At 39.7% G+C, this 8,768-nt stretch overlaps 1 protein-coding gene and 1 pseudogene across 1 annotated transcript in view; one reads left to right on the plus strand and one right to left on the minus strand.

Annotated features, from left to right (window-relative positions):
• The window catches only part of LOC104937123 (prostaglandin D2 receptor 2), a 170,862-nt gene that overhangs the window by 31,828 nt on the left and 130,266 nt on the right, over positions 1 to 8,768 (plus strand). The window lies entirely within an intron of this gene.
• Positions 1,029 to 2,813, minus strand: LOC113747655 (uncharacterized; annotated as a pseudogene).

Below are 8,768 nucleotides of genomic sequence, written 5' to 3' on the forward strand. Positions count from 1 at the left end.
TTTTGAAAATATATTTTCAAATGAACAACATTCACCGTTCCTGTTCTACTTCTTTACACTGGAGTACACACATTCATTGTTAGTTTTGTTCTGTGGTCTTCTTGATCTTGCTTGCACTGAAGATATAAAAAGCAAATAGTATGCAGGTGTGTGTGTGTGTGCGCGTATGTGGGAGGGGTAGCAGTCAACGGGTCTCAGAGTAATTCGTGGAAGGGTTTGAAGGTGAGAATGTGGTGACCTGAGATGACATGTCACACTTGTGTCTTTTTGAAGTCACTGTGAGAAGTTTCTGAGTCGTAACTGACGCTCTGAAACTTGGATTTCTCTGAAACCTTGACTATAATATTAAGTAAAAACGTATATGCTTCACATTGGACAAAGTTCATATTCAGGGCAATTTACTCCAAATGTAACGGCTGTAGTGACACTGCAATCATTCAACCACCTCAGATAGTCTGATAGCCTGTATGCAAGTCAGAAACACTTCTGCCATCTATCTCATACAACGTCACTGTGACATGCGGAAAGAATACAGATCAGGACAGAGCAGGAAGAAGACAGTCACACAGTGAGAGATATGTTTAAGAGTGATCCGATCGTCTGTGGTGAAGGTTTTGGGACGTTAACATACACCATAGTATTTTTACCTTAGTTAAAGACCTGAATACTTCTTCCACCGTTGTTCACATCATCTTTTGTTTTCCTCTTAACTGAACCCAGTCATCCAAAGAGACTCCTAAAAGTATCTTTTGAAGTGTTTTTTGTATGTTTTCTCAGTGTTATTTCATGGTTTCATGCAAGATAGCACTTATAAAGAACCCCCCTATGATTTTCCTGTTTGTTTTGGCCCATCATGTCCTGTCAGTTCACATATTCTCTCACCACACTGACAGAAAATGTTTGTGGTTGGTGTGTACACACACACATGCACACACAACACATGCACTTACACACACATTTGTGCTTTAAGTGTCATATAGCATCACTGAATTTGCATTAACTGTATCAACTTGATAAAGACACAAATCATTTATTAAACTCTTTAATAAAATGACTTGGTTACATAGTTGAACAAATTCCGTGTGAACCCACACACAAACACATTTACAAAAATTACAGATTGGCATTAATGTATACAAGCACAAAGCACAGAAAGATATGGTTTGTTGACGTGTATTACCACTGTTTGACCAAAGAGTAAGAGGAAGTCATTGCACTCACGTGTTATCTTTGTAAAAGCTTGTTTCATGGGTCTGTTAGAAAGCAATGCAGTCATAATATTCAAGCAAAATACATTTACAAAAGCCATATTACACTTATGGAGTAATGTTCTGTTCCACAGAGACAAAGATGAAACTTTTGCATCTCTAATGCTTTACTCTGAAGTACACACATTCAGTCCATGTGTTGTCTCTCTGTCTTCTTCTTCTGTTGACCGTGTTCTTTCTTAAAAGAGCGTCACAAAGGTTATCTTCATTTTGGTAATCCTGGTAATGAAGAAGAAAAAAACACGATCTGCTCCATGACAAAAATAAACACCACAGAATTGTCAGTTCTATAAAAAGCTTGAACTGTAACACATTGGTCATCTAAACAGGAAATACCTCTGCTGTGGAGGAAGCTGAATAGCTTGCTTGAGACTCTGAAAAGCAAAATGAAAACCTTAAAGTCACATTCAGTAAAGTCCACCATAAACTATAGATGCAAACAGGATAAATTACCTGTCCAGTGGCAGCTGCTTCTCGTGTTTGTCTTGCACAAATAAGCCAATAAAACACTGATGGTGATGAATTCCAGAGTGCCACTCAAGAAATACACCAAGAAAAGAGAGTCTTTATCATCTGCAGAAAGACAGACAACAGGAGACATCTCATGTTTAGGTAGTGACTATACAACTATTAATCCGATGAGACGACCTAGTCCAAAAAGTGACTTACCTTCAAAGTCCAGCTTGGTCCCGTTTCCAAACAGTATGTGTCCACATAAGGCAACAGCACAGTAGTAGGTCCCAGCATGAGAAAGATTCAGGCTCTTCATCGGCAAGTTGTAGACACAGGTGTGTGTTTGTGTGTTGGGTTTCCTCTCACACTGATCATTCCTGCCTCCATGGGTGTAAATGAGTCCTGGATGAGATTCTTCAGAGTCTTTGAACCAGTAAACACTGTGTTCTCCATCACAGGTCCCAGTGTGTACTGTACAGTTCAGAGTCACAGAGCCTCCTGGCTGGATGGTCTCAGATGCTGACTGATGGACCAAAGCTGGGATGTTCAGACGTGAACCCTTTACACTGACAGTAATGCTTTCGGCAAATTCAAAAGTGGATGAAAAGCTATTCACGCAGTAGTAAGTGGCTGAGTCTGAAATGCGTAAATCTGAGACCTTCAAGTGATTTTTACCATTTCCAGTATCCAGTGTGAAGCGTGGATTGTTTTTGAATTCATTATGAAAAGTGCCTTTGAGTTGAACTTATAGAAGTGAGATGAGCCTTGGCTTCTGTCCTGAGTTTGTTTGTACCAGTAAGTCTTGTAGTGTCCTTATCTTCATAGAAACATGCAAAGTTAGGCTATCACCAACATTAGCTGATAGAAAACCCCCATCTTGCTGAACTGATGGGACAAATTCAGGTTAGTGCTGACTTGAAGTCACTGTAGAGAGAAAGCAAATGTACAAGACTGAGAAAGTATGAGAGCAATGACACTAAGTGGACCATATACCATATAAAAATACAACCTACAGCCATAAAAACACAAAAACTCACCTATTTTCTCCAAGAACAAACAGGTCAGGTAGAAAAGAAACTTTGGAGATGTCATCGTGCTCAAACTTCTCACTTGAGTGAAAAGACAGTTATCTTTTCTTCACTCTCACAGATAAGACTACGTGTGATTGGCCAGTCTGAATGACATATATTGTCCTATTCAGGAAGGAAGCTCTTATGATCACTCCCTTGTTGTATTTCTGACAAAGTAGCTGCTTTACCACCAGTAACACCACGGTTTAATCAACCAGGACTCAAATGTAAAGGACAAAAACAACAGATTTATGAGAAATCAGCAACTGATTTCCATAAAATGTACTGAAGCTAATCCAAATGTGCTGCCTAGAAGCCAGAACTGGCTCACCAAGGTTCCAGTCCGACTACTGGATAACTTTGCTAAGCAGAAATTTTTTAAAATAATTGCACTGCTATCCCAATTTGTTTTAATATGAGCATCGGGCCATATGTTTTGGACACTGTTGCTCATGTCTGGCTACATGAAACACACATGTCAAGCCTTGGGTGCTGTTTATGGATGAACGTATCTTTGTCAAAAAGAAGAAAAGTGGGGGTGTCTTTAGTCAGTTGGTAAGCAGCCCCCATGTACAAAGGCTCATCTTTGCTGCGGAAGCCCAGGGCTCGAATCCGACCTGTGGCTCTTTCCGCAATTCATCCCATCTCTCTCTTCCCACATTCCTGTCACTCTTCAGCTGTCTCTATCAAAAAATAAAGCTTGGGAAGGCCAAAAAAATCTAAAAAAAAAAGAAAAAAAAAAAGGAGAACAGTGGACAGTGTTGGGTTTTTCCAAGCAGCAGCCTCCGCTTGGAAGTTACAAAAACTGTAATTCTTCGCGGCCACTTGAGACAGGTTGTAGAAAAGTGATTTCATCCTCATAACCTCTTAGCTCCTAAAACTTGCACCTTGCATGGCAGCTAGTACCATCGAATGGGTGAATCATTGCCGAGCCCTGCCTGCTGGCAGCTAAACCAAGTCAAGACAGAAGTGTATCAAGACTGAGATACCCTTGTGTCTTTTTGAACTCACCGTGACAATTTTCTGAGTCTTAACTGACTGCTCTGAAACTTGAATTTCTCTGAAACTTGACTATAAATAAGTAAAAACATATATGCTTCACATCAGACAAAGTTCATTTCAGGGTAATTTATTCCAAATGTAAAGGCTATATGACTGTGCAATCATTCACAGTGTCTGATGGTCTGTATACCAGTTGGAAACACCTCTGCCCTCTTTCTCTATGACGTCCTGTGACTGGAAGAGACAGTCACAGAGACCAAGTTGTATTTTCTTTTGATCCATTACATTCACTACAGGCTGGAAGACACTTTATCCACTCCACTGAATTTTCAACTTTTTCACTATTGCTTGAAATCATCTTTATGACAGTCTTTGGGAAACGCAAGCTGTAAAAGCTTGGTGTAAAAACGACCTTTTAATTGGCAGGCCATGGGCCATGTCTGGGAACAACCTAACAGAGGTCTATCTAGCCTATATAGCCGAGAAATAAGTGAACTACAGATATAAAGTGTATAGAAATAGCTAAGGAGTGAGCCATTTTTTTTTTGTGAGTAACGATTGGGCAGATGTTTACAGATGTAGCACACGGGGAATCCAACCCATCTTTCACAATTGGTTCGACCATGCTGAGTAGCTTTCCTGTAAAGGACCAGGAAAGGTAGTGCTAAGTTTCACTGGGTCTTCTGATCGGAGCCTATTTCTCTGGTGTGGTCATGCATGGATCTACAGCAGCTTCCCTTTACTATGCTAGGTCTTGAAGAAAAGGACATTCACATACTCAAAAACATTAACTGCCTCTGGGTGATGATAAATGATCTGAGATAGAAATTCTACCCCTGTCTTAGCACTGAGCAGCTATTTCTGTTGTAAGTAAAAATAAGCATATACATACAGCAAATTATCTATGGCAGGAGTAGAATAGTTTGGCAGAAAGTTGGTCTGCTGTTGCACCTCAGGATGTCCTTACACTGCATTGTTCATCAGACGGTGTTAAAGCTTTAAAACAACAATGAACATTTGACGGCTCCACATCAAGTCCAACATCGCTCATTACGACAGCTACTCACAATCTGCTTTTGTATCGTGACATGAGGTGGCTGAGCAAATGTAAAAGCCTAAGAACTTTCCCACACGTAGCAAAAAAATCGATACATACACATGAATGACCTCAATTTTGGTTAAACAGCAGAGATTAACTATCACCTGACTGACTTCTCACTACTTGAGCACTGGCAGGAACTGCATTTACCCAATCCAAACCTCTAAGTTCCCAATTATTATAATCTACACTGTTGACAATGGATGTATGAGGGTCAGTCACATACTTACAGTGCCATGATTAGGGGTGGGCGATATATCGAATATACTCGATATATCGCGGCTTGTTCTACGTGAGTGTATGACATGGACTTATCGTGACCATCGAGTATTGTCCCGTAAATGTTTTACGCCGTCTGCATTTATTCTCTGAAATTTCGCCCCTCACTCACTCCTGGTCGCTGCTCACAGCACGCAGCCACACTACCCGCCCACCGAGAAAAAATCATGCGCGCATGCGTACTTTTTGTATCAAGTGAGGAGAAGTGAGTGAAGAGCCCAGGCACTTAATTGAAGATGGAGACGGACGACTTGGTTCCGAAAGAAAACAAATGCGGTCAAGCCAGCGTCTCTCGTTTTCGCGTGGTCACGTCAGCTGCTCTAATATTTTCAGTGCGCCCTTATTGCGACTTTATGGCAATACTTTGAGAAACTGGAAAAGTCAGCCTATTTCAAAATAAGACGTGGGTGTTAAATGTATAGTTTTTTATAAAATATGAAGAATGATTAAAATTTGATTTAAAAAAGTGTGTCTCATAAGCCAAGTATGATCTTGCACTGCTTCAGTGCTCCTATGTCATTATGAAATTATTGAAAATTCATAAAAAAATATGACAAGGTTAAAACTCATAAAAAAAAGAGTGTGTGTCATACAGCGGTGTAGATCGAACTGTCTACACTGATTTGAGCCATAGGTCACATGACCTGGAGCTATGAGCTTTAAAGCTCATATTTACATTATGAAATGTATTAAAAATTCATAAAAAATAAGTGTTAAAATGCTATAAAAAGAGGTGTGTCTCATACAGCAAGTGTAAATCTACTGTTTTACATTGATCTGAGCCATTCCATCTGCTATCAAGGTAATAATGACATTATTATTCATTAGAAATAAACAATACAAAACAACAACAACAAAAATATCGAGATATATATCGTGTATCGCGATATAGCTTCAAAATATCGAGATATTGGTTACAGGCCATATCGTGCAGCCCTACCATGATATGCCACTATCAGGGGGTGACCTCACATTCACACACCTTGTCTCAAGGCCAAAGTCTTCCAGAAACAGATTTGTTTGTCATCAATCATACAAAACGTACATAGAAATACACAAAGACAAATAGTTCAATTTATCTATGTTGTGGTTCTCAATACACAAAGAGGAGCACATGCAGTGAGCAATTAATCTATATTATCTGTGTTATTCTATATGTATAATTACAAAAAAGGTATGTATATCCATGTTTTTCTTCTTGGAAAACCACCAGGACAAAAACAACAAAGAATATGCAAGTTACTAAGCTTTAATATGGAAGCTACAAACAGACTCTTCACGTTGCGTTACATCTCCCAAGAGATTCTAAGAAACGTACACACCTTATTTACACAATGTAAATAAAAAATGTTCTTCTACTGCTTTACACTGGAGTACACACATTCATCCCTGGTGTTGTTCCTCTGTCTTCTTGATCTGTTGGGCAGGTCGACGTTCAAAGCAGCATAATGGAGGTTGTCTGCATCTTGGTAACCCTGATTACAAAATGCATACATAAAGAGTCACAACTGTCCACAAGGCGGTTAAGACTGTGGTATGTACACTGTGTGTAAAGTTCAAACTACATTCACCTCTGCATTTGCTGTGGAGGAAGCATAAGGTTTCACTTGAGACTCTGAAATGGAGAAAATCTTATTTTATTTAAAGGTCACGCTCAGTGAGCACAAGCTGCTAAATATGTAAAGTACAAGTTACCTGTATATCTCTTCTTCATCTTGTACATTGAGAAAGCCAGGAAAACAACCAGGATGAAGGTGAGTACCAAAGCTCCACTCAAGAAATACACCAAGACAAAATAATCCTTCTCATCTGTAGAGCAGAAACAGAGCTTTCAGTATGTAGTATTTTTTTTAGTTTAGTGAGAAAAAAATAATAACGAGAAGTCTGGACAACACACAACACCCTCTATAAGCAAAGATTCCGCAAAGAGAGTCCCTTTATTGGTAAACTCCCATCACCTCTTTAAGACTAATCAGATGAAACAATTACTGCTAGAAAGTGACTTACGTTCAAAGTCCAGCTTGGTCCCGTTTCCAAACAGTATGTGTCCACATGAGGCAACAGCACAGTAGTAGGTCCCAGCATGAGAAAGATTCAGGCTCTTCATCGGCAAGTTGTAGACACAGGTGTGTGTTTGTGTGTTGGGTTTCCTCTCACACTGATCATTCCTGCCTCCATGGGTGTAAATGAGTCCTGGATGAGATTCTTCAGAGTCTTTGAACCAGTAAACACTGTGTTCTCCATCACAGGTCCCAGTGTGTACTGTACAGTTCAGAGTCACAGAGCCTCCTGGCTGGATGGTCTCAGATGCTGACTGATGGACCAAAGCTGGGATGTTGAACCTGAACCCTTCACACTGACAGTAATCTCGCAGAAATTCAATGTGTATATATAATTGACACAATATAAGTAGCTGAGTCTAAAATATTAGATCTGTGATCTCAAGTGATTTTTACTATTTCCAGTATCCAGTGTGAAGCGTGGATTTTTCTTGAATTCATCATAGAAAGTGACATTTTTGTCATACTTGTAGTAACTACAGATGAGCCTTGGCTTCTCGTCCAGAGTTTCTTTAAACCAGAATAACTTTGTAGGAACATCCCTTGAAGACATTGCAAAATCAAGTTGTCCCCAGTTTCAGCTGACACAAAACGTGTCTCTTGAAGAACAGATGAGGACACTTTCAGATTAGTCTTGTGAGCTGAATTGAAATGAGAATTCAGTGTTAAAAAGTCAAATAAAAACTAGTCTAGTCAGAAAGTATTTATATGAGCATACCCAAGAGATATTGTCACAAAAATGCAACTTACCCATTCCCAGAAGAACAACATGTGAGACAGAGAGCAACAGTGGAGATGCCATCATGCTCAAACTGCTGTGTCGAATGGAAGAACACTGATGGTTTCGCTACACTTCACACAGAAGGAAGTTTGAATTTGATTGGCCACTGAAGTGACACTGTATGTCCTGTATAGGAAACATGGTCACATGCTCACTCCCACCTACAGTGTCAAGTTAGGTGTAAGTGTATATGGTTAGTTGAAGACCACTACAGCTCGTTAATGGCATTAGAGTTCAAATCATTAAAGAAAAACATCTTCAACACAATATTTTCAGCAGTTTCATCAATGATTAAAGTTATATCTGATATACTCAACTCTCTTTTAAGCTTCATACAGAAACAATAATCTGACCTAAAAAATCTGATGCTATTAATCTAGGATTGCGCATAATAATCTTGTTTCATGTTTCTGTTAATTCATTTTTTATCTGGCAAAGATGTGCCCTGTTTGCTTTGCCTGGAGAAAACATTCTTCTTTTCCATAGCTGCACCAACAAACACAAAGAGGGGAAAAAAAAATTGTGTTTCCTGGAGTGATTCTGGTTAGCAAAAGCAGCTGTGTGAGTCCCCGTCGAGGATTAGTCCTTTTGGAGCTAGGACCACCTACTTCCTGGTTGCTGTACCCTGCATCTGTGTTTGGTGTGGATGTGGTTCGACTAATCCAGTCCTCAATCAACCCCAGCTGCATTTTAAATAGTTTGTGTGTCCGCAGTTCAGGACGGCTGTGAACCTGTGATCAGTGCGCCTGGCTTTTG

This window comes from Larimichthys crocea, chromosome XIV, assembly GCF_000972845.2.
Source record: "Larimichthys crocea isolate SSNF chromosome XIV, L_crocea_2.0, whole genome shotgun sequence".
Lineage (NCBI taxonomy): Eukaryota > Metazoa > Chordata > Actinopteri > Sciaenidae > Larimichthys > Larimichthys crocea.